This window comes from Homalodisca vitripennis, chromosome 7, assembly GCF_021130785.1.
Source record: "Homalodisca vitripennis isolate AUS2020 chromosome 7, UT_GWSS_2.1, whole genome shotgun sequence".
NCBI lineage: Eukaryota > Metazoa > Arthropoda > Insecta > Hemiptera > Cicadellidae > Homalodisca > Homalodisca vitripennis.
In genome coordinates this window covers 66,242,117-66,269,062 of record NC_060213.1, presented here as the reverse complement: position 1 = coordinate 66,269,062, position 26,946 = coordinate 66,242,117, and the positions used below count along the sequence as shown (strand labels likewise).

Below are 26,946 nucleotides of genomic sequence, written 5' to 3'. Positions count from 1 at the left end.
TTATTAAATGTATGGTTTAGAGTTAATGTGCATGGAGTTGACACGCAACATGGTTGTTGTAATTCCTGACTTATGTGTGCCACAACGCTCTGGGGTTATTCGTTTGTTTTAATCTAGATTGTAGGTTTAAGTTAGTCATTCACCTGAGGAAGAGGTCAGATTACAGATTTCGAAATGCAGTTTCATTAATTTTTTATCATTGAATGATGTTAAATGTACGGAAAATTCTGTTTCCTTCATAGTCCTTCCATTTTAAAAAACAAACTTCAAACAAAGTACTAATAAATGCAAATAATTAAAATGCAGCAAGCTCACTTATTTTTAGACTGTAACCAACAATTTTCTGTATTTTCAAATAAGAATACTTACGTACCATCATGGGATATCTACCATACTTATATTTTATATATTTATATTAGAAATAAATAATAACGTGATGGAGTTAAGCTTACTGCAAATGTGCAGTAAGCTTAGACTATCAAGATCCGTTACGAAAGTTACAATTTTAATACTCTGCTTCATACTCCATTATTTACAAATAAGATGAGCGATATATTCTTTAACTCTTTAAACTGCGATTCTGCTAATTGGCCTTTTAAAAATCGGTACGGCTTGTATATATAACGTAATCTCATACAACATTAGCATCAAACCAGCGCAGCCGTCGATAGACAGTATTGTGTTATGACTAATATAGATAAATGGAAGCATAGTCTATAACTAATAAGTAAGAAATTAACAGAAACTTGCACAGGTAGTATTTGTGTCTGAAACTGTTTAGTAATACAAATTCCGGTTGTGGTACTTCCACTCGTCGCAATAGTGGTAGCCATCTTGAATACAAATGAGTATATGTGTGTCAACATAATCTAGCCACTGCACGCCGGTTGAATATGTCACCAACAAATAAATCAACCAAGACAGTTCCAGCCTTAGTAAAATATACACAAGAATATTCAAATTGATAAGGTGCCTTACAATGCTTTGAAAATATTTTCCAGCGGTTTCTGAAAACGCATCTTTAAATCTACACTTTTCACATTCATATATAAAACAGTATCACGTTATATACCATTTTGAAACCAATTAAATACAACAAATATGATAAAAACCTATTTAAAAACCAGCCATCTCATAGCAGCCACGACATAAACGTTTTGCGCTTTTACGGACATGTATTGTCTTGGCATCAGTAAATACATTAAAATATAGTCATCATTGTTTTAAAAGGAGAGAAGTAACCCTGTGATGTGTCACAAAAACTATTATTTAAACATTACCGTAAGTATGAAACTTAGTAACCTTCTTGACCAAAAAGTATAAAATGTAATTAGGGTTTTTAGTGCCCAATTGTAAAACTAATCAAAAATCAAAAACATCTTTGTAAGTCAGGTTTGCGAATATATTGTTTACGGGCTATTAAGAATAATTCTTTATTAAATCTATTCCTACTTACCTTGAATTTGTAAGAGGTCTGTATTCATTAGAAAACTATTAAAAATGCGGATAAAATTTTCACAAATATATGATTAAGATTTTAATTTTCAATAAGAGAGTAAACGTACTGGCTCTATACGTTACTCAATATTACCCAGTATGCAGCCTTGGTGAATGTGATAAATTCATTTATTACAGCTACACAGATATTTTACAATAACTATTAACTACATGTATTACAGCTATACAGTTGTTGTAGAGTATTTTGACCACAAATAGTATAGCTAAATAGTGTTCTACACAACTTTGGCTATTAATAGATCATTACCAAAAATTATCCCTTACAATATATTTCGGATATCAGTTGAAACTATTTACCGCTTACACAAACTCCCCAATATTCCTTCACGACTCTTGAAAATCTCTACATCCTTTAATGGTCAGAGCTATATTTACCCTCCCCTCATCTTTTAAATAAAATTTATATTCGTGATCTCAACTGCAAAAATTTGTTCATTCAAGTCAAAATTACTCCTTTAAAAAACTATTTAGAATTAGATTAACCTTACCAGTTATTCGCAATTCATAGCATCGGTAGTATTGCATATATTCAACCATAAAGTTGCATATATTCGGTAGTATTATGCAACCAAATCATCTATATTCAAAATATAATCTATTTCGGAAACAAACTTAACCCATGTCTTGATAGTTGTTAGATGTTCCCTCTATTAGACATATTGTACTCACCAGGTTCGTTTTATTCGGCAGTGAGCGCTCCAAACACAGGGATGCATCTTGCCCGTAAACTGCACAGTTTAACCTGAAATAAGCAATACTATATGAAATAACAAAACCATACACTTAGTAACACTTGGAAATTCAAGTTATTTCAAGGTACGTATAAAAACTGTTTCACCCTACGACTTGAGGGCCCCAAATACTGTTCTTTAACTACAATTATCAAGAGATTATATTTTACAATGATTCTCACCTAACTTAGACGTGTTTAGAATGTCATTTAAAAGGAATATACCCACGATTTAACTGCTAGTGGTCCATTATACTTATGGACTTGGCATGATCGGCAGATAGTAAATATGTTTAACCACTTATCTAAGTCTAGAATAATAAGTATAATAATTTATACAGTTAAACAGTTGATTGGAAATGTTTGTTGTTATTTGTTAAAGTTAAATTGCACTTTACAAATGTACAGGTATTGTTCCGTGTAGACGCGTTTCTTTGTCAGAGTTTGTTTTTATTGTGATTTAATGGAATGCAGTAAAATTCCATCATTTATTACATCATAAATGTTTTACATTCAAAGCTAAGTACGTCTACTTTATTCCACCTTCACACTTGCAATTTCGTCACATTGGCCTAAAGTAGTTTAGTCGTTACTGATATAGTTGAAGTTATTACAATAGAATATATTTAAGACAAATTACTTATTACAAATAGTTATTTGTTACTTATAAAAAACAGTTTCACTCTCTGACTTCAGGACTCGATCTTCAAAATTAAATCTAAAATGGAAGAGATTGTTATATCTTTCAGTAACCATCATAGTAGGATTGTTTGGAATACCATTTAAAAAGAGTATGTTCATGGTGTCCCCATTTTTCTTTTCAAAATTAAATTGCGTGCGAAGCCGCGGGTACCTGCTAGTAACAGAATCAGCATCTATTCTGGCTCAATAGCAGTCCGCGGAAGTGCGTGTTTTGACACCTGTGCGCATGCGCCGGATCGTGGACTTGCTGAGGCTTGCGGTGTCCAGTGTGGTGCAGCCACCGGAGCATTCAGCATTACACCATCTCTCCGCGATCAACCGTGTAGCCGCTGACGTAACCGCTCCAATAAAGCAGTTCCTTCTCCAATAAGACCGCGTACGTACGTGACAACTTGGACCTCCTGGGCTACAACTGTTGTCTCGTGCGGTGACAACTAGAGTTTCGACAAGGATCGTTGTGTCACTGATGTTACATCGAATTGCTACTATTCTTAGTGCTCGTTGAGACGAATGAATACAGTGTTTCTGTAATTGTTATTCTTTTCATTAAACCATCTCTTCCCAGCACGCAATACTGGCATGTGTTTTATTATTTTTACACTAAACTGATAGTCGTAAGGCTTTAACGAAGGGACTGTATCTTTGTTACCTTATGGCCTTTTTATCTCACATAAAATTCGTTCTTGACCGAACAGAAACCTATATACCTAGTTTTAAGTGATTTGGGCCTTTCTATCTAGATTAATCGCACATACGGACAGACAAAATCGATATTTCAATAGAATTAGAATTATAATTAACAAGATTGTAAGGGTTACGTCACGCAATTTCTAATTTTTACATTTATAGACTAAAACAACAGAATTTAATCTTTCCAGTTGTCTTCCCCTGGAAAAAACTTTGTTCTAACAAAAATGCCTCTTTCTCTATTGTGCCATAAATTTATTTGTGTAATGTATATGATTAAATATAAAATTGGAACGTCATTTCCGAGGGTTCCCTCGTCATCTAAGTCATTTCAAAATTATAAAAGGGTTACTTCTTGGTATTCACTCTTAAAATATTCATAATTCCTATTTTTTCTCCTTAATAACAATGGAGCAGAAAAAGATATAAATTGATTATTATATCTCTGATTTGTACTTGTGTTTATAAGCCATTAGTAACCATGATGATGTTATTTTAATTACTCATAAATGTAGTCTGCTATCTATCAGAACACATAACACATATTTATAATATGCATATTTATAAAATAATCGCGCAATGTCTCAGTAATGTGAACGCAGGTCCAAATGACCGCTCCCAATAGTCAGTCGAAATTGAGCTGTCAGACGATGGGGACATTGTGCTTGACAATGGCGTTTTAAAGTTTTTAGAGTTTGATGCGGAAGCGTTTAGAGAAGAGTGGGTGAAGGAATAGTTTGACGACAGATAAGTATTTTCCCAAACCTACTTCAGCAACCAGATAAGCTGTATGAATATTTTAGAATGATGTCACACATTCTATTTCACCTTGGAAACTGTGAAGCTTTAAAGATGCATTCCATAGAGGCCTCCTTTCCCTCACTTCACCAATAAGTAGTTCCACCTTCATTTTAAGCAAATCGAAACACGCTAATACGAAAAATCTATTTCGAACAATAAACAACTTAAATGGTGCATTGTCACTACTCCAAAATGAACTAAAAAATGGGGATCTTGCCGGTAAATCAAATTTATCTGTTTCTTGATCGGGAGTAGAGAAGCTTGTGCAAGCGTGTACTTGCGAGTGGCGAGTACTGTAACCAGCACCGACAAGTCGCGGTTTTTTCAACGCTGCCCTTCAAATTTTGATTCTTGCACAAGCATGAACTACTAGTTTACTTGCCCAAGCGTGATTCTAATGTATACACGCCCTTAGTTGATTAGTTCTATCAACATGGCAACAAATTATATGTCCTTGATTATTAAAGCTAGATCCAAAGTTTTGTTCTCCGTATCTATAACAGAGCTTACCTATAATCCAGAAATTGTAGAATATAAATAAAGAGTGTTTATCCCACTCCTGAGTATGTTTTTTTCCAAAAACACATTTCATACAGCCATCAATTGATGTGATTAATAGTAATTATGAAAACATTCCCACCGAAGTAATAGCCTAATTATCTCAGAAAGCGTCTACTCGTAATTTGCTTATCCTTTTTTATTACCATGCTTTTTTATTTTTTATTTTAAAGCTTTTTTTAATTCAAACATTTTTAGCTTTAACGTAGACTAATATTGAATTAAATACAAAACTCAATTTGAACTAAAGAACACCAGATAATTATCGAGAATCGGACGCAAGATAAACCCCACTATGAAACTATTCAAAATAGATGGTTTGGATTTTTTTTAATAGGATTTTTGAACCTCACTATGTATTAAAACTCTTGGTTCTTGGATCCCCTGGTCATTAAAATTTAATTAACTGCCTTCTCTACAAATCGATTGATTGGAGCTTATACATATACAAGACTTTGGGGGCTTACACAAAATAATCTCTGATCTGCAAATCAATGTTCCAATACAATCAGGTTACTCTTTCCAATTAGGTCTTCTTTACTATCCACTACTTGTTAAAGCAACACAAATCTAACCATTACCAGTAAATATATTACTTTCACTATAGTACCATCAGTTTATTTCAACATTGCAAGTATTTGAATGTAAAAGGAAGGAGTACGTCTCACAATGTGTCGCCTAACAGTTATCGATGAAGTTGCATGCAAAATTTCAAGCCTATAGCTTATTATTTTTGAGATATCCTGTGGACAGATGGACAAACAGAAAAGATAAATTGTGATAGCCTATTGAGTAATAGGCTTCAATTACGCTCGGCCAGATCTCATGTATGGACATGCGCAATCATAGAACATCCTTTTCTATGTAGAAATGAATGTTCACGAAACAAACTTTCAAAGGCTAAAAGCTACGGCATTCCTCAGGATGTCTTTCAACTTGATTCATTCACATTATTATTTATTAAGTTTTCATGCCAAGGGTTAAATAATAAAAATTTCCACTAATGTATTGCGTCAGTTAGGATACTATGTCACATGTTAAAATCTTACATGTATGTACTCAATTCTTTCCTAAATTTATTTACTATGCGTTTTTCAAGTTGCCATCTTGGTTACCCATTAAGACCAATATAGCCAAATCCTAGGTAAAATGACATGCACCATTATCGGTGTTTCCAATATAAACTGGAGTTTTGTGCAAAATGTCCTAGTCTATTAGTCAACTAGTTTTCGAGTTATCGTGCGGACAGAGTAATAGATTGACAGGAAGACACAAATAAAATTTTCCAGCCCCTAAAGTGATAGCCTTTGCTAAAGCTCAACCTTAAATGCTAGCCAGAAAATAGTGCACGAAGTCGTCTACATTTCCTATGTTTTCTATTTGATACAGTTGAAATAACTCTTAATAACAATTTAACTGAAAACAGACAAAATTAATTACAAATATTACAATTATCTTATTTTTACTTGTGTTCAGTAAGGGTTTCTCACTTGATGGACGAGCATACGAACTATTACGTTGCAGGGCCCAAAGGTTTGTCCATCAATTGCTTTGTATTATATTGTATTTTTAAAATTATCGTGGAAATTTGTTTTGTTTGTTAAAAGAGTAGATTTTTAAAAGCACTGACTTTAATTTATTAATTGAAGTATTATTTCCCAGTGATTTAATACCACGATTACTTCAGAATGAGGGGAAAGCAATTTGTTTAGCCATTTTATATCTTATAATTAGGAAGTTGAATAGCTGTAATGAGGTATTCAGTTAAATAATATTAGCTAATACTTTTATTTATCTTGATGAAGGCAGAAACTATGTTGACCTTTGCTTTATGTTATAACTAATACTACATTATCCGTAATCCAACAAGAATGGTAACACATTTTAATATGTACTCGTGTAGTGTTTATTCTGATGCCATCAATAAATTATCAGCTAAATCGGAGCAGATTACAAAATATTAACTGTTGTTATAACGACGGTCAGTTCGTATACGTATCAAACTCGTATATTACTACACTTAATCTGTACTGGTAATTGTTAATTGTTGGAAACTGTAATACAATGTTGTTAATTTCACCCTCGTTAATTTAGTTAGAGGAATCAACTATGCACATTGACTAAACAAACATTCATTCATAAATTGATACATTGAACAACTTAAGTTTCAAAGAGATTGAACATTATTTCTCGGAAACGATAAATTTGTAACCGATTACTGGAATAACACGATAATTGAGTTTCCATTCAACGTAAATTGGATGGAAACACTAATGTACTCGCAACGTAATTATACGTGTTTACACCACTACTAATGCTTTAACATCTGCCATATGTTTTCATTTACATACTTTACCTGAAAAGTTATTGTTATTTTATTTAAAGTAAAATACTCTCCTTTTCATTATGAGAAATGATTCCTCTTTTTACTATATCAATCCAAAACATTTCAATTCTTTCTTGATTTGTGTCTAGTTAATTGTGAAAGTAAAAAGGCAGTGTAAAATACCAGTCAGGACCATGCCAAAAATATGATTGGTTCATAATACCGATCATACCAGCTATATTAATACTCGTAGCTATATTTTGGTCTGTAACTGACACAATCTGAGGTGGAGGGGGAGCAAGATTGCTCTGTCATATATTTAAAAACTACGAAGTATAATAAACTCCGTAAAACATTTCATTTCTTTCTTGATTTGTGTCTTGTTAATTGTTTGGAGGGAAAGTAAAAAGGCAGTGTAAAATACCAGTAAGGACCATGCCAAAAAATATGATCGGTTCATAATACCGATCATACCAGCTATCTTAATACTCGTAGCTACAGTTTGGTCTGTAACGGACACAATCTGAGGTGGAGGGGGAGCAAGATTGCTCGGTCAAATATTTAAAAACTATAATAAAGTATAATAAACTCCGTATGTACACCTATTACATTTTCTTAGTTTTGTAAAACTCGATGCGTTATTGGAACATATTATAATAACAAAAATATCTGGGTACCCACTAACTACACGTTTTCCAAAATCGGTTCGTTCGTTTAATTGCGACACACACAAACGCTCGCTCGCTTTCGGACAACTACCTTTTTTCACTCCACCTAAAAGGGATTTTTCCAAAAAAAAACCTACACCTCAATGATTCCTCCCTTACAATAGACCCTCATACTGAATGTATGATGAAGAAAGTAAACATGTATATTTCTCTTGTTATATACCTCATAACTTCGATTTCAAAACAAGCGATTCAAACATACGTACAAAATGAAATTTGCATGTATTTCAGGTAGGCCAGATTACTTGACTACTGACTTGATGCCAAACATGAAGCTGCGCTAGCTTTTATAGGGCTTAAATAAATGGTGTATGTGTATCAAAAGGTGTATTAACACTTAATTATATTTATATACACATAAACAATTTTCTACATGACATTGAATTTTTATCACAAGTGAGCCAATATTAGGTTGGTTATGGGATCTGCTTGAGCAACATTTTTGTTCTAAAATTTAGCTGTTTTAATCTAGACAAACATACTCTTGTAAGATTAATACTGGAAATCTGGAACCTCGTGGGGCATAGCCCTGTCAATGGTCAAATTATTTAACTACAAAAGATACATCTAGGGTGTAATATTTTTAAATAATACAAAATTTTAATATAAAATAATAGTCTTAGACATATGTGGTCACTGTATAAAATCAATAAATTCTTTTAATAATAAATTTATTATTTCCTTAAGCTATGATTAAAATACTATATTCCATGAACCGAGACCCAATGTGCATGGCATAAACACACAGCTTAGTCTTTTTATAAAATGAATATAGGAGTTTTCTATGCTGATATCCTTAACAGTAGGCTAGTTTAATCCTTAACGTTGATGTTTTTTAAATATTTAAAAAGTAAATATCGGTTGTTTGGTGCAATCCATCGATTGTCAATTGTTACCACGAATATCTAGTCTTGCCATCTTCTTTACGATGGTAGGTCGGAAATCCATATGGATTTTCAGCATTTCTCTCGTATGTTTCTAAGAAAAAACTACATTTTAGCAGAAAGTTTCTTAACAAAATTATATGTAATTATTTGAATACGATTAAATTTATTGAAATATAACTCAAAATTCATATGTTTATGCAAAAAATAGGCTACTTGTTATTTCCTCTAGTTGTATCCAGAATGCCATAAACATGCCAAACGATTTCCTTTTCATTTGAAAATTAACGATGAAACCTCGTTACCGCATTAAACTGCGTAACTTACCTAGACTGAAATGTGTATAACTGTAGCCAATTGATTTTAGAACAGGTAGTCAATTGCAATACAGCAATAAAAAACAAAGTCAAAGCTGTTTAAAAATAACGTTCTTCGGTGTAAAAACTTTAGATACATGTTTCAGACAATGTGAGTGCGCTTAGCAAAAGGTGAAAAATTATTATTATCAGGCTAGAAAACTGAGTTGCTTCACAAACTCCTCAATTTCTTTCGACTTGGGTCCTGTAATACTCGTACTTTATGTCAATCAACATTTATCAAGATTCTGGAAAATAAAAATATGTAAAATTGTTTAAAGGTCACAAATATGTTTTATATAATTTAAAAAATGTTTACAGTGGTTGACCTCCCACCTAGGGTCAATGGGATGGACTGAGAGATCTGTACTAAGCATGGTCAGTATGTACGTAACATGGTCATTAACTTCTTGTACGAGATCGAATGATAATTTGGTACGAGTTTTAATTGAATATTTTCTCTAATTAAAGAAAGGACTCGATGGGTATTATGCACTTTTTTCTGTCTCGCAACTTTAGGTAGACTTTCCAATTCATGCCAGCGTGAGCTGGAAAGTTCATGAAACCGCTCGATAGCACGCAATGATAAGGTAAAGAATTAAAATTGTCGAAGCTAAAATATCGACCGCAAGAAGTGTGATACTTATCGGCTTATTTAAAGGGTTGGACGAAATTGTGGAAACCCCTTGTATGTTTCTAACCACTTTAACCAGAAGACTAAACTCAGCACGTAGTAATAGGGCATAAAATGTCATTTTGGTGACTTTTTCAGCTTCACCCACTTTTTAAAAATAGAGTTTTAGGAGCTTATATCAATATTTCTTATCACAAGCTCTATCATGTAACAGCTTATTTTAAAGAAATTAATAAAAGAATACATACTGTAACAATAAAGATCTCTAGTTCTTGAATAAAATTGTTCTATTTAAAATTTCACATGTTTTATCAAACAAAATTGTGGAAACGCCCTTGTTTTTTATCAACCTCTTTATCTTTGACTTGAAGATCGCTTGCACGATATTGAGGGACTGGGACTGATAAGGCCAACCAGTTACCTTATCAACTGTTAAGAATCGAAAAATTAATGAAATATAAATTAATGACTTATAGTATTCATTCTAGTAGTAGTAGGGCATTTCATAAGAACTATAGAGAAATTCATTTGGAAAAAGGGAAAGTTACAATTCTCACACAAAAATCCATTTTAATACCCTATTCAGATATGCTAAATTTAGTTATAGTGGTTTAAAACAGTTTAAAATATTTAAGTTAGTTTCCACACTTTTACCTAACCCTGTTAATATATGTTACAATATTTATACAGAAATGAAATGTAATTATGAGTGACAGATATATTAAACTCTGTATAGATGAGAGTACGCTAGCTGTGTACTGGTATAACAAAGAATTCAAACGGGAATCTCAACCTATTGGTATTCCAATAGATACGCAGAATACGTTCCAATGACTAATATGTAGCCGGTAGCGTACGTATTTTAGATTAAACAATAAGGACTTAGTTTTGAAATTCAAATGACACTCACAGGGCAGATATATTCCTGATTTTGTATAGACATTCTCCAAAAACTAGTTTCCAACCAATAAGATAACACACTATTCCTTGATGGAGATCAACAAATTTTAGTGTTTAGAACGTTAATTATAAACGCACCTTTTGAGCACTGAGAACTTAAGAACTACAACTGGATAACTAGTCCAATGAATAAAACAATTAATCTCTTAGATTACCCATTCATGTAGTCATTCGAAAAAAGCCCTTGCTATCTATATATATATATATATATATATATATATATATATATATATATATATATATATATATAGATTGAATACAAACCTCAAAATTCATCATCTTGAAATGTTTCAACATGTGGCTTACAACTCTAACTAAAACAAGTATAATTTTGTGCAAAATATGGTCTGTTTCATAAGATACGATGTTCACTCGTATTGATGTTATTGTTTTATATACTCCTAAAACTTTTCAAATCTGGTATCATCTATAAATCTTATGTTAGCGAAGCCTATCACTCCAGTGTCGGGGAAAATATCACTTCTGCATGTCTGTTTGTCCGCACGACATCTCGAAAACGTACTGACATATAGACTTTCAATTTTGCGATTAACCTCAACAAATCATTTTATGCGACACGTCGTGTGGCGTACTCCTACATTGTGTTAATATAAAATCAAGTATAGAACGTATATTACCTAGATAGAACTGTTTCATTTCAAAACATACATTGTTGCTATTTTAAAATCTTAAGGTATATCAACAAATGTGTTAATTTAATGAAATTTCTTAAATGTGTTTATGTGATAGCCGAAATAAAACGTTACCGTAAACGCACACGGCCAATTTTGTTATTAAAACAACATAATCTACATATTTATTGATTTTTTTTATTTCTGTCATTTAATTATTGCAATGCGCAGATTTCTATTAAATATACCTCATAATTAATATGTCGTTGATGACGTGCATCAGTTTTAATGGAATAATCTAAAATTATATAGATAATTATGCAAATATTCAAACCACCGTGCGTTTTCATGACACATTCCTGTCAAAATTAACGTGGAAAATGCTGTTTGTCATTTGCAGAACCTTAATCTAATAACATTTCAAATTAACTTGTGCAATCAGAGTTGTTAATTACATTTCAAGTTTCAACAGGTGAGCACTTGATTAAAACTGTTCTAGTCCCATTACAACAAACTATAATACTATCTTAATAGGGTTCAAATTAAACTGAATCGTTTGTGTACTTATTCGTAGAGATAATTTTTAGTTAACATACATATTAGCCTGCCTCTCTTTATACGGCTTCTAAAATCAAATTATATTAGCTATAAAATTATGTATTGCTTTATTAGTGCTTTAACATATTTCAAACGAATTTTGAACGTATTTTCAACAAATATTTGTTTTATTATGTTTTCTCGTCTCGTTATACATTTCCCTAGTAATTGGTGATTTTTTAATTTACATTCATGATTTTAATATAATTTTTATGAAATAGAGTACTTTGAATTATTATTACATAATAGAATAGAATAGAATAGAAACATTTTTTATTTCCAAAAACATATACACATAGATATTAGATTTATTTACATTTGATAAATAGTAAATTACCCTTTTACTATACTTACTAAGTAGCGATAAAATAAAACAATTTAATTTTAAGTATAGTAGTTGGATAATATCTTTTATATAATTTAAGTAAACTATTTATTACATATTAACATATATTCTAAAATGGAAATTAGCCTACATGGGCAAGCAGCCTGTGCGTAGGCTAGAGTATAATAGGTGGCTTTTGTTCATATCTGTATTCATCAAACCGCTCTAATGGGTCATTAGATTCATCGAACTGTTGTTTTCCGCACACAATCGTGTTTTAAGAGCGAGGCGAAACTGAGATCGGAAATGGGGTTGAACGCTAATAGACACAATAAATTAAACGTTTTTTACAATTCTAAAAACAAAACTAAACTGATACGAATAATTTACTTTTTATTACAGCAACTCAACGACGTCATGCAGTCAATTTTACGTGTCTCAAAACAGCTGTTATTTACTTAAACTGAAACAATAACAAAGTTTGAGGTTAGCGCGCCAAATATGAGCCAGCTGATGTTTCAGATATATAAAAGATAACTTCATAGACCAACTTAAGTATCAGAAAGAGTTGTTACTTGTGCAGTATTATAAAAAATTTTTCAAATATCTAATAGTTTGTATGAAACAAAAATATAATGAATCACCACTATTTTTACTTTCTTCTTGTTTTAATACACGATCTGCAGAAATACAATTACTAACCTATATAAACAGTATTTTATCATCATAGAAACAAACACATTGTAAAATAATATTAGCCTACTATTTCGCATATTGAGAGTTCCAGTTAAACAATATAGTTTATAATGTTTTGGGATCTAACCAAAGGCTAATTTATTAATTTATAGGTTATGTTTACTCACTTGGCCCAGCTCCGACCAGCAACCAGCGTGACGTCCGTCTGTCTATCGTAGCACTTTCCCTCTCTTTCCGCCACGCCGGGAGAGAATCGAAAGTGAGCCGGGCGAAGTGAGCATTTAGTTGGGAAACCGAGCGCGTGAGAAGAGGGCGGGAAAATCGCGGTCGGCTCTCCCAGCTGTTAACACTCCGACGCGACGTTTAGACCTCATTCAGGCGATCCCCAAACGTGTTTAGAACGACAGTTGGAGAATCGTATTACAACGTGATTGTGAATGTTTATCTCCGGTTCACCTTCCCCTCAGTGCAGCGTCTGGAATCTGACGCGGTCACAGACTTGACTCCTAGAATCTGGAGTCATGTTCGTCTGAAAAAAAGTTTGTGACGAAGAACCACTAAGAGAACTCTTTACATCGTTTCTACATCAGAGACACCTAGACTACAAAATATGGTGTAATCTAGGCTGATGAGAAAATGAGAATGCCTTTTTACCTAGATTACATTACATTTTGTAGTTTAGGATGCCTAGGTGTCTATGATGTCAAGACCATGTAAAGAGTTTGTTTTGAGCATATTCGACGCTGACTTTTTTCGTACCTCTTCAGACAAGCATGATCCAGATTCCAGGAGTCAAGTCTGTGACAGCGTCAGACGCTGCATTAACAGGAACGTGAACTGGAGCTAAACTCGAAAATTACGTTGAATCAACCCTTCCCACCATAGCTACACAATACGATTCTTATATTATTGTAATAATATCAAATGGAAGATTATTTAATGTTATATGATTCGCGTGGAATTGGTGGTAGTACAAATTAAAAGTGACTTGGCAATAGGAAAGATCAGGAGTTTCTGTTTGAAAAGTTATTTTTACACATACTTAAATATAAATCTGTGGTAAATGTTGTAATTCAATGTCGCTACGTTAAAGAAGCTGAAAGTGTTCATTATACATTATAAATAACCATATAAGAATGAAATGGTGACGTCCTCTATGTATAACAAAAGAATAAGAAGAAAGATAACCAAAATTTAAGCGTCTCAATGTGATTAACCAGAGCCAATCAAAATCATTTTGCGTGGGGGGGGGTGGGGGGGGGGGGGGGTGGGGGGGGGGGGGGGTGGGGGGGGGGGGGGGTGGGGGGGGGGGGGGGTGGGGGGGGGGGGGGGTGGGGGGGGGAACATCTCAAAAAGACTAAAAGCTGTAAGATGCTCTTATAGCTATTCTTGGTAGTTGCTCTTTCGAGTCCAAACATTCATTTCTACAAAATAAGGTTATGACTTCATAACCTTATAATTTTTTTGTCCATATTTAATTACATTTTCATAGAAATAAATCTTCCTGTTGCAATCATCATATCACCACTAGATTTCTTTATATCCATGTCCATCAAAACAACCCCCACTTTAAAAGGTAAAAATCCAATACATATGTATACTGTAGTATAAATGCAATATAACATTAACTAATGGCACAATAACACAAGCGACTTCATCTTGTGTTAATACTATCTAAATACAAAATGTGTCTTTGAAGTTCATAGCTAAAACTCTCTGCGTATAAATATTAATATGTCTGCCACAAGTCAATTTAACACATTACAACATAGTATTCGGAATTCTAAAATTATTTGCTACAGATTTTGCTTTTAATGTCCAATAAAAAAAATATGAATAAACATAAAGCCATAGTGGAACAATGGAATGAAATATCTTCCAGAATTTTCGTAATGAAAGCGATAAAGTTCATCCTGATATTCTCTTTGATTTTGTTCGATTTCAAGATCAATGTGTAAATTCATAGCTTAGCTTTAAAACAAAAGACAGAAAAGTATCCAATGTTTGGAAAAACCTACAAAAATAACTTTTGTACAAAATTGAATTTAAAACATTCAGAACTATTAATGAATACATCTATATAAGAATCGAACAAGCTTAGTGTGATGGTATCTGGTCATGCAACAATAGATACTGTAAGGGAATTAAGTTCAAGATTCAGGGATCGGCCAATAAGAAGTACCACAAAGGGAGTATAATTGGGATAGCACTAGTCAAGGAATGGCTTTGACAGGACCTGTAGCTGTGTCGTCTAAACGGATAAGTATTCAGCATCTGGCATTTATTTCTTTCAACATGTAATTTGAAAATTATTAGGGTTTGGGGTTTTTGTACAGTAAAATTTAACTACGGAGATCAATCATTATATCAATCCTTATCACAATTTCTATATTTATTTATTCCAGTGTGAGCTGTTCCGTCAGCATTCATATTTATATAACTAACCTAATTCATCAGTATTACCAAAGGCGGGACAGGCATGTCTGAATTAAATCTACAAAATTATTACAAATAAAGAAAACCAAATTTAAAAAAAAACCTATTTTCATTTTAAGGTTATTGTGAAATACATTACATTCTTCTGAAGGTCATAATCCATGTTTCATTAGTAACAATACTATATAGATAACTTACTCGTACACTCATTCTACTGCTCAATTTATACAGAATATTCCAGATGACTGTAAGTGAATTTAGTGGTGAATAACAAAACAATCATCAGCATGTAATTTTATGATGGCAGCCTTATCTACGTCTGTCTGCCTTCCTTCACAGTATGAGGTATTAGCGTTATTAATGAAATAATACAATATTGGTCAGTCAAAACAACTCGCCTTTAAGAGAGCGCTGTAGTTCGTGATGTTTTTCATTGTGTCGATCAGCGTAATCTTCAGCGAGACCGTTTTTGAGAAGGAAATACTTGTGGTACTCTGTCCATGACACAACACCTATTCAAACAATAAACAACGCAATTGCAGTATTTTCACATTTGTACAATTTTTCTTTCATAAATTAAAATTCAAATATTTTACTGTCATACTATTTATATGAACATTGACAGTCACAATACGGCTTATTAGCCATGTCAAAATACTTATAACTAATTAATTAAATTATATTCCTAACTTAGATTAAATAATAAATCAATCAATCAAAATTACAAATAGACAAATATCACGAAATGAAGCTATAAGTTCAGAGTTCCAAGCAACAAATATGGCAAATTTAAACATTATGAAAGTAAAGTAGTTACATGATTGTATTAATGGCTGAAAATAACAACCATTAAACTAAATCCTGAATATGGTTTATTCAAAACAACAACTATAACAGGTAATAACACAAATAAATAATAAATAATAAAGAATAACACACAGTTGATAAATTAAATTTGTAAACATTGAAAAACAGATCAATAATAAAAGATCAATACACAATAATACTATTTTGTTTATATTATACAGACTAAAAAGTGATTAATAATATTCTGAGATAATAATATTAACAAATAATACTGCAGTATTGCAGTAGTACATGCATAATACGAGATCACACACAGAAATGGACTGGAGAAATGTAATTACTTAAAATGCTTTAAATTTGGCTGCAGTATAATAAGCGGCCACCAACACAATTGAATCATGATTATCGATTATAAATATTGATACTATCGAATACATATGATCTACAGATATTCATAATTAATCATTGTCAGCTGTTTTTATTTTTTTTACGTACTGAGTTAGCTAGTGACATCGGCAAGAACAATGGCAATGAAACATACAATTATTGTCTCAAAATGTATTTTTAAAAGTTGAACAATGTTTTAAATGGTAAGGACCTTACTTCTTTAAATCTGAAGTACCGGTATCCTGTTTGTAGTGGGGAGGTGAAAACTAGAATTAAAGGTTGAAATAAAATAGTGTTTCGCTGCAAGAAAAGTCAGAACAAACATGATGTTGCAAAATATGCACTTGAGATAACCTCTTGTCACTACAATCATGGGAAAGAGTCTATCAGGCAGTCTCAGTAGATGATGCTTATACTAACTTCATTGACACTCTGAATGTAGCTCTCGACATCAATTGTCCACAGACACTAATCTGATATCGGAATAAGCAAAAGACTCAAGTTCTAAACAACCCGGAAGCCGATAGGCTCAGGAAAGACTTCACGTTGGCACATGCAAGATTTCACGAGAGTGGAAAGGAAGAGGACCGAGTTGATGCATATGACAAAAAAAGAAGATAAGATTTAAAACTAAGAACATTAAGGCGGGAAGAAAATGAAAACTTCATTGCTGAGTCCAATAATAAAACTAAAGCTATCTGGAACATCATCAACAGTGAGAGACTGTCAAAGAAGGAAGGTTCAGAGTCAACATGGCAGATAAATATTGCAAACAAGGTAGTTGAGGATCCAGGTAGACTTTATGAGCATTTCAACATCTTCTTTACGAATATAGCAGAGAAAACTCTACTTCAAAACAATCCATCAAGAGCTAGTATTCTTGACAATGGTGCCTTTCATGGAACACCCCTCTCGGATTGGAGTCCCACTTCATACAATGAAGTTTTCAGTACAATAACTTCACTAAAATCAACCTCTTCATCTGGAATTGACGATGTGAGTGCCAAGCTATTGAAGTTTTGCATTGGTGAAGTATCTGAGCCTCTCACGCATGTGATGAATAAGTCTTTGTCCCAGGGGATTTTTCCTAGCAGGCTTAAATCTTCCAAAGTTTATCCCCTTCATAAACAGGGAAGCAAAATTTCAGGCCCATATCTCTAGTCCCAACTGTTATCCCTGGCAGGTCAACCACAAGTGCCCTTACTGATTTAGTAGAACATATAATTGACAACTTGGATGGAGGAGGCACAGTTACAAGTGTTTTCCTTGATTTAAGTTAAGATTTAAGAAGAGAACAGGTGGTTGAAATAAGACAAAAAATAAATGGGACAGAGAAGGTTGGAAGGTCTAGGCCCTTGGCTACTAAGAGAGGTTTCCACAAGGTTCAGTGCTGGGTCCAGTTCTGTTTGTCTTGTTTACTGCTGACATACCTAAATTCCTGGGTAATATCAGCTACCCAATATTGTATACAGATGACACGGTTCTGGTTACAAGCAGCAATTCCACTGAGGATCTGGATATTCACTTTCATATCAGTCAGCATGGCACAACAGTATTGTTCGAGCAACGACCTTGTTTTTAATGCTGCTAAGACAAAATATCTTGCTTCTGGGCGGCTTGAAGACAATTTAACAGAACCTCCTGATCTTCAAAGAGTTAATACTGTTAAACACCTTGGCCTAATTTTGGACCAAAGCTTCTCCTGGAACGATCACATTGACCATCTGTGTTCAAGACTCAGTACATCAATCTTTGCATTGAAGAGGATAAAAGCTATTGGTACTCCTGGAGCATTGAAAACAGCATATTATGCTCTATTAGACACATGTAAGATATGGAATAACTCTATGGGGAGGCTCAACTGCTGGAAACCTTCATCGTATCCTGGTGCTGCAGAAGTGAGCTCTGCGAATAATGCCAGGTCTGCAACCACGAGAATCCTGCTGAGAGACTTTCAAGTCCTTTGAGATCCTGACAGTGGTGTCTATCTATATCACTCATGCCTCAAAAGGTAACTTGCCAAAGGTTGGTGAAGTTCACAGCCACAACACACGACGCGCGTGAACGATCTCTCTTTGCCAGCACACAGAACAACTTTATATACCAAGAAACCATCCTTCAGTAGGGCGAGACTCTTCAACATGCTGCCAGAAAATCTCAAGATTTGTGACTCAAAATATCTCAAGAAAAGACTGACCAGTTTGCTGAAAAATACCACAATTTATAGCTTCAATGAGTTTTTTGATACTGTTAACACTTTTTTATAATGCTCATAAGACTTCATTCTGATGTTTTATTGTTTTACCTTACAAAATTTGTCCAACAATAATTTTTGTTTATGTTAATTAAAAAAAATTTTCCTCTTTGCATTTCTGTGGTTTTAAACTTGATAACCTAACCTTATATTACATTAATTTTAGTGTATACATTGACTCTGTAACCATTCTTGATGAATGTGTAAATAAAGATATTATTGATTGATTGAAGACTCTTTTTAAACATTCTAAATTTGGTATTATTAATACACTGAAAATCATAAACTATTTTAGTTGAAATCAAACAATGACCTTTTAATAAATGAATGTAGTTTTGACGGCATCAGTACCTGCAGAAATACCATTTTAGATTGGCTAAAGTAATCGTAAGTCCGCAGTTCAAACAGAGTTTAAATAAAGTTTAGTTATTTTATGTAATCTGAAACAAATACATTTCTTTTACATATAAAAGTATAGCTTCACTATAGTTGGATTTAAAAACCTAAAACGGTAATTCAGTTTGACAGTATCACTCAAAATTAATTCAAAGTAAAATCGTGTTTGGAAATTAATTCAAAGTGAAATCGTGTTTGGTTATTGTGTTTGATGATGGCAAGAACAATGAAGTACTTATGTTCCTTGTTTCAAAAGGAGTCAGACATGTGTATCCTTGAAAATAGTAAAAGGTAAGTAAATGTAATTCCTTTGTTTGTAACATTTTATAAATATAAATAACGTTTTGTTATTTATCGTAATATATTTATTTTTAAGATTTAAAACCAGCAGAACTATATTAGTTATTTTTAAATACCTATCACGTAATTTGGTCCGACATTTTGATTGAAGTATTTTTGTATGGTCACAAATAGCAATGATTCGATTGTGATAGTGGTCGCTTATTAAACTGCAGCCTTAATTTTGTAATGGAATACAGTTGGATCCAATGGTTGTAAACTTTTAATGATAGCACTGTTTGGTGTTTTATTTAGCCTGTGAAATTCTATTACTGTGTTGTTCTTATGCCTAGTATTGTAGTAATTGTGTAGTGAATTTTGAAGTGTCAAAAAATGTGTGTTTTAAGAATATAGTAGTTTTACATCAATGATAACAATGTAAAAATGCTTATTAAAGTTTTCCATCAATGATAATTTCTGAATATTTTCTCACTATATATGTCCAGATTATTATTTCTTCGGATTATTGAATTATCACAATTAAAATTAGTGGAACTCTACTAAAATTAAATGATAAGGCACTACAAAGTAATTCTTTTAATGTATACCCTGATTGAATACAACCTATGAGACTACAAAAAGTATAAATTAAATATAAATCTGGGTTCACTTTATTTTATATACTGACCATTAGCTGGATCTCTGTCAATCGACATAAATAGTCCATAATTTTCTTGAATTCCTTGATTTATATGTTTTTTGCGTCTCCAGATGAATGTACTCGGAAAGCTCGTCTATCGTCAACAGTTTATCTCCATTTTTGTCAACCCTGAAATGTTTTAAAATTATTCACTTTATTGTTTCCAATGTTTTATACAGACTATCATTGATTTTGTCAATATTTTAGGGCAACAAATCAATCAATTCTGTTGTGACCATTAACAATATGTGTTAACTTACTTCTGCAAGATTTACTTAATCTGATATTCAAAATAATTTTCTTTATATCCTTTAACACATTCAGCGCCATGTGTATCATAAATGATACACACCAGCAGTAATGTTGTGGGCCATGTGTATCATTTTATGATACACAAAGCTGTTTAGGCAGGGGCCGAGTTAAAATTTTCATTTTTTAAACCGTCAGGGCCAAGTGCGATTTAAGATCAAGAGTGCTTTAGAAACACAGTATATAATTCTTTTTGAAATCAGACGAACAGTATTGGCAGTACATTAATTTTTTTATTATTTTCATGTCTGTGCAAAATGATACACGTGGCCCAGACTGTGACAATCAACTAAAATTTTGTTGGTAGGGGCCATGTGTATCATTTTTGCAACGCTTGATAATTTTTGTATTATTATACTTGAATTTTACAAATAGCCCTGTTTTTTCTGGTTGACATGCTGATTTATTACTGTTAGAAAAATGGAGGAAAATAATTCTACAAAAAAAGATGATGATGTATGCAAAAGTGACAATTTGACTCCAAGAAAAATTGGACAGATTTTTTACGAGAGCCAAATGAAGACGATAGTGATGTTGATTTGAGTGGGGAAGGAAAGCGAAGTATTTGACTCTGATCGTGATCCGGAAATATCCATCCAAGTGTGGACAGTTGATTATAGTGACACTCGAAAAACCACGATTCCAGTGGACTATTTGAAAAACGATTTGAAGACAAGGTGATCAAGACAATTTAGCAGGACCTTCAATTACAGCCAGAGATGACGTGACTAGTGAAGATAGTGAATATGAAAAACTACTAAAAAAAGAAAAAACTACCGAAAAAGAAAGAAAGCTGTAAAATGGGCAACTGAAAAAAAAGAAAAATTCAAGCAAGAAGTATGAAGAAAGAAACATAAAGTTGACCACAAAAAAAAATAATAACAGGAAAGTTACTGAGAACGAAACTGAACAAGACAAAAGATGAAATAGACAAAACGGGGTGACACTAGCGAGGAAGAAATAAAGAGGAAGAGAATTATTGTGAAAAAGATGAAGATAATAATGGCGATATGATTTTGATGAAGATGACGAAGAAGAAAATTATCAAGAGTCAAACTCAAACAGAAGGAAAGGGAAAAATATAAAGAGAAGAAAAGGAAGAGGACTGCAAGGGAGCATGAATATAAATTGACAGTTTTTGGAACAGAAACAAGTTTTACACGGTATGTGACAATTGCGAAGGAAATCCCTACATGTGCCGTACGTTGTTTCAACAACAAACACTATTCACGAAAACTTACAGTTTTTATTTTAGCAGCTCAACTAATGATCTTTTATTTATAGGTACCCATTTTATATTCATTTTATTATTTTACCAGTTGTATATAGACATTTGTATAATAAAACATGTTTAGAAATAGAGTGTATGTACTTCATTAGAAACCTGTGATATAAAAAAGTAATCTGACGTCCTGGGCCGGAAACTGGCCGGGGTTCTGTGGTAGGCCTGGGCCCATGAGATTCAGTCTATAGTGTTAAAAGCATTGTAGAAGAGCTCAGTTTTGATATATATGGCTCAAACTAGAAACTGACGTATGTATCAGAAATGATACACGCGGCCCACTTGGTAACATGGGGCGTGTATCATTTTTTGATACACATGGTGTCAAGTTTTTGACTGTTAATATATGGAAAAACCTAATGGCCCGTGCTAAATGAATTGTGTCATATGCCCTGGCGCTGAATGTGTTAATATATGTTTTTTTTTACCATGCTTCAAGAAGCTAGGACTAATTGAGTACCTTGGCTAATAGATCAAGGTTGTTTGTTTAGAAAAACTAAATTTAGAGCAAAAATCTAAAACAGTTTGTTTTCAAAATCTGCTTGGAATAAACAAGAGACACACTTTGAGAATGAGACTGCTCTATTCAGGCATACAAACAATTATTGACCAAATTTAATTTGCATGAGCAACAAAATTTTATGTATGGAATTGTTCTGTATTGTTGAGTAAAAATCAAGTAGGAAAAAGATAAAAAGCTAGATGTTTGTAAAAAATGCAATAGGTAGCAAAGTTTACCTTTTTTCATTATCAGATAGGCTATTATTTTGCCAAGAAGTTAAGGTGCTTTAAACAAAATTTTTAATAATTTTAATACTGTATTGCCTCAATATTTTTAATCATCCTTTACCCACATGGGTAATAAACGAAACTACAGGTATGAGTTAGTGAAAATACAGTTAAACATCTACAGGCCAAGCAGTTCAGGAAAGTTTTAGCAAATTTGAGGTCATTTATAGAAATTATATAAAAAGTGCTAGCAAAACAAAACTTATTAGAATTTGAATTTTGTATAAACATTATTAAAAACTTCTATGAATAAATGTTGAGGGCTTTTTCTACTTTATGATAAAAGTAAAAAGGTTGTAATAGCTAATACATTTTAAAAACAACTAAATATTTTGCAAGTTTAAAAAATACTCACTTATATAGATTATGGTATATGTTTGGCACTTATGAAAAAAAACTATAATTAACTCTCTGAGCCCCATACAATGACAGTACAGGTTAAGAGCCGACCATAGTGAAACTACTTTGAGTTTTTCCCTCAAGCGAGCAATGTTAAAACATCAAACACCTTTGCTCTCTTATTTTGATCATAGAGTTATGGGAGACGTCCCATTTTAAAGATATGATTAATACGCATATAAACACTTTTTTGTTTCCTTCTAAGGAGTATGCTTTTTGAATACTTAAACACAAAATAAAAGAAGGTTTGGACATTGTTTTTTTCTGATCAACCAATAAAAATATAAAAACTAGTGAGAATTCAAAGAGGACTAATGGTATATCTTTAAAATGAGACAACTCCCATAATAGTACAACTATAAATAATACCAACAAGTTTTTGAAGTCAAAATTGTTCTTATAGGATAAGGCAGAGATTTTACATGCCCACTACAATAAGACAAAAGTTGCTACATATAAAATTAGCACTTAGATGATTAATGTGTACTTTAAGAAGTATAGACTAGACTTTTGGCTTAAACCATACAGTAGGTCCCAATTATTCCAAGTCTATATTACAGCGTCCACTTTTGGATAAAAAACTATAAGATCTCACACATAAGTTTGATGTGTATTTCAGGTTTAATGGCTTTCCTATTTAAGTGGTTGTTATAGGTCGAAATAGGACAAAAAATACGAACAGTATAATAGTTATTCAATTGTTATTATCAATTGATTCGGCATATTAACCAACTTCAATAATCGTACAAGAATTATTATACATTAAGAACAAAAATAACACATTACAGTAAAAAAAGTGGTACTTTGGGATTATACCGACCACACCCAGACATGAATCGATATTTCACATTTCGTTTCTACTGATTACTAGATTAGCGTAGAACAATATTTCGTCAATATAAAACAGGAATTGTCTTATCACAAACCCCTCCCCATCCTCAGACAGAGGTCAAAGTCGAGCGTCTAGTAGATAACGTGATTGCAGAGTCTCGCCGCCCGTTCAGCTGGTGCATCGCTTTGTTGTACTTCCGTGTTTTACCTCTACATTTCTCCAAACACAAAAATTCAACAAAAACAAACATTTACCAAACTAAACTCTTTATTAAAAAAACACTAAAAACTTGTTTTTATTCTTGATCACATTCCGCCACCCAAAATGCGAGTGCCTCCTTCGGTGCTGCCCCGCGCTGATGTCGACGAAAGAAAAAACATCCCTCGAGATAGGCTAGTACCTATCAGTAAAATATCAAATTCTAGAGGGGCTAATCAGAAATATAAATTGAATTGTAATGGAAAGGCAATTATGTACCGTGCAAATCACGTGATGCCGCACGGTCTGCCGTAATCAGGATTCTCGAGAAAGATAAGATAACAGCGACAACAATAACGATCACAATACCTGGAAATGCTTGTAAGTTTGTAATTTTTGTAATTGAAGAGTTGTTTTTTCGTTCTATCATGTTTGTTTCTATAAATTTCTATTTTTGTGTTCTTCATACTAGTGTGGTCGGTATAATCCCAAAGTACCAAAAAAAGTAATTCAACAATAGCATTAAAACTAAAAACTAAAACATCTTTAGGGTAGGGTACGATAAGCGGACCCGGTTTTTTATATCGAAATTGGCAAATGATATTACTTAATCATAACCATCGATATAATCAATCGATACTGATTAATTATTTTTAACGATTAATTAAATAATCTATATCAATAGCTGTAAACACTTAAATAATAGCCTACTCTTAATTTAAAATTTCAATTTTATATAAGTAACATTTGATTTTTTTAAATGACAGTAAATTTTAGAAAACTATGCGACATTGCTTTGGAAGATGATAAGACATGTTTTTCATGACTTCAACATGTTCGACTCGTACGTAAAACCCCATTATGTAAAATTTGTGGGAAAGAAACAACTGTAACTGTGAGAGGAGCAAATATGATCGTCTTCAGTTTTCCTAATTTTGGTTATAATAATTTGTTTGATCACGGTGAATATTAGATTCATATTTTAATTTAAAACATATGATTGTTATTGAGAACTATAGATACTTTATATCGATTGATTGTCTAGGATTTGAGATGTGAATATTAGGTATCGATGATTACATTCTTCGATATAAAAAACCATGTCCGATTATCGTACCCTACCCCATCTTTAACCTAGACCAACAGGTAAGAAATACTTTACAATACTTACAGCTTGCCTAGATAGCAGTGAGCAACTGATTTTGTGAAATGGAGGAAATGATTCTTCTAAGACACTCATACTTCCCTGCAGTACAAAGGTATTCCCACTCCTCAACCTCTATGACCACTCACCAAGAACTTTCAATCTCATATTCATTGCCAATTCCGAATTCTCCAAAACATAGTTATTTCTCATTGTTTATTATTTATATTAAACATTAGCACATTTTAAGTTAAATTAATTGTAATATCTAATTATTCCTTTGATAAAAACGATTGACACATTCAATAAAACGTCTACCCGTTATTCGATATATAAAATATCGATGATTGTAATATGCGATATAAAAACAGGGTTCGCCTATTATACTCTGCCCTCTACAGCTTATATGTAAAATAACCACTAAATCATTATAAGTTTAGCTCTTTTAATTTAATATTTGAATAGATAAACACAATTTATATTACCAATTTATAATTTATATTTTTACCCAACACACACAAAATTGTTATGGTAGGCCTAGTTAAGAACTTACTTAAAAAATATTGAAGCAAGAAGTTCAGTTGGAGGCATGTTCTTTTTGTCTTCACTATTGAAATTTCTCTTTATACTTTCTTTATCCAACACATTTACACTAAGTACTACACTTTTATCCTTGTTTTGCACAACAGCGCTTTTAAAGAACTGTTCTAAAGTCTTCCTTTCAGATGATCTTAGTGGTACTGATGTAAAGTTCAGTAGAAAAATAAAAAATAAATACACTGTTAACGGAATACACACAGATAACCTTTGAACAGAGAGATTGCAGTTTTCTGGTTTCAAATTGAATTTCATATTGTCAAAATATTTTACTTTTACCGCAACAAAATACTGCACTGATTTGTTTCAGTTATAGGCCTAGCCTGATAACCAAGAAATTTTCTTTAGAGAATTTTGAGACGAGAAAAAGGGAAACAGAGTAAAAAATGCATTATACGTATATGGATTGATCGAGGAAGTGTAGGTTTCTCATAACTGGATAATCTTTCGAGGAACTTTCACATATTGAACTTTCTCTGATTAGAGGTTAAGCCTTGTTCTTGCATATTCATGTATTTCAAACATAACCTATTACACACTTTTTCCTATACAGTAATAATAAATACAAAATGCAGCATTAACTGTGCTGATGTTACAACGTAACATACCAGAGTAAGACGATATTAAATAAAACATTACATATTGAACAATACTAATTTGACGATTTCTTAACACTTTCCATATTTATATCAGATTACGCGAAGACAAACAGTCCTCAGCAATCTGAAGCTGAAGATGGAAGTTTGGAAGGCCACGGTTATCAACAAACCAGCAAAACCAAGAAAAAAAAACAATATTGGAAAACCTGTTACAGACAGACTTGGTGGGACGTTGTTGACACAGAAAAATATGTTATGAAGCTGACACATTCTGGAGTAAGTATCCTGTATTCGACTATTTTATCATTAGCAATAATTAGAATACTGTTTATTAATGATTTTACTTTTATTTGTTTTGTTACTGTTTCATCGTTATACAATAAACAGTATAATAAACTTACAGA

General features: G+C 32.6%; 1 protein-coding gene and 1 long non-coding RNA gene across 2 annotated transcripts in view; both read right to left on the bottom strand.

Annotated features, from left to right (window-relative positions):
* The window catches only part of LOC124366534 (proton channel OtopLc-like), a 37,474-nt gene extending 24,096 nt beyond the window's left edge, over positions 1-13,378 (bottom strand). Inside the window, 2 exon segments of the mRNA XM_046823123.1 lie at positions 2,188-2,260; positions 13,302-13,378. The gene's annotated coding sequence lies outside the window, so the exon portion shown is untranslated.
* Positions 13,379-16,042: 2,664 nt separating this feature from the next.
* LOC124365949 lies at positions 16,043-26,687 on the bottom strand. Its single transcript, XR_006922758.1, has 3 exons — positions 25,900-26,687; positions 20,382-20,522; positions 16,043-16,082 (listed from the first exon to the last, which is right to left on the bottom strand). It is a non-coding gene; the product is annotated as an uncharacterized LOC124365949 (long non-coding RNA).
* Positions 26,688-26,946: the final 259 nt, after the last annotated feature.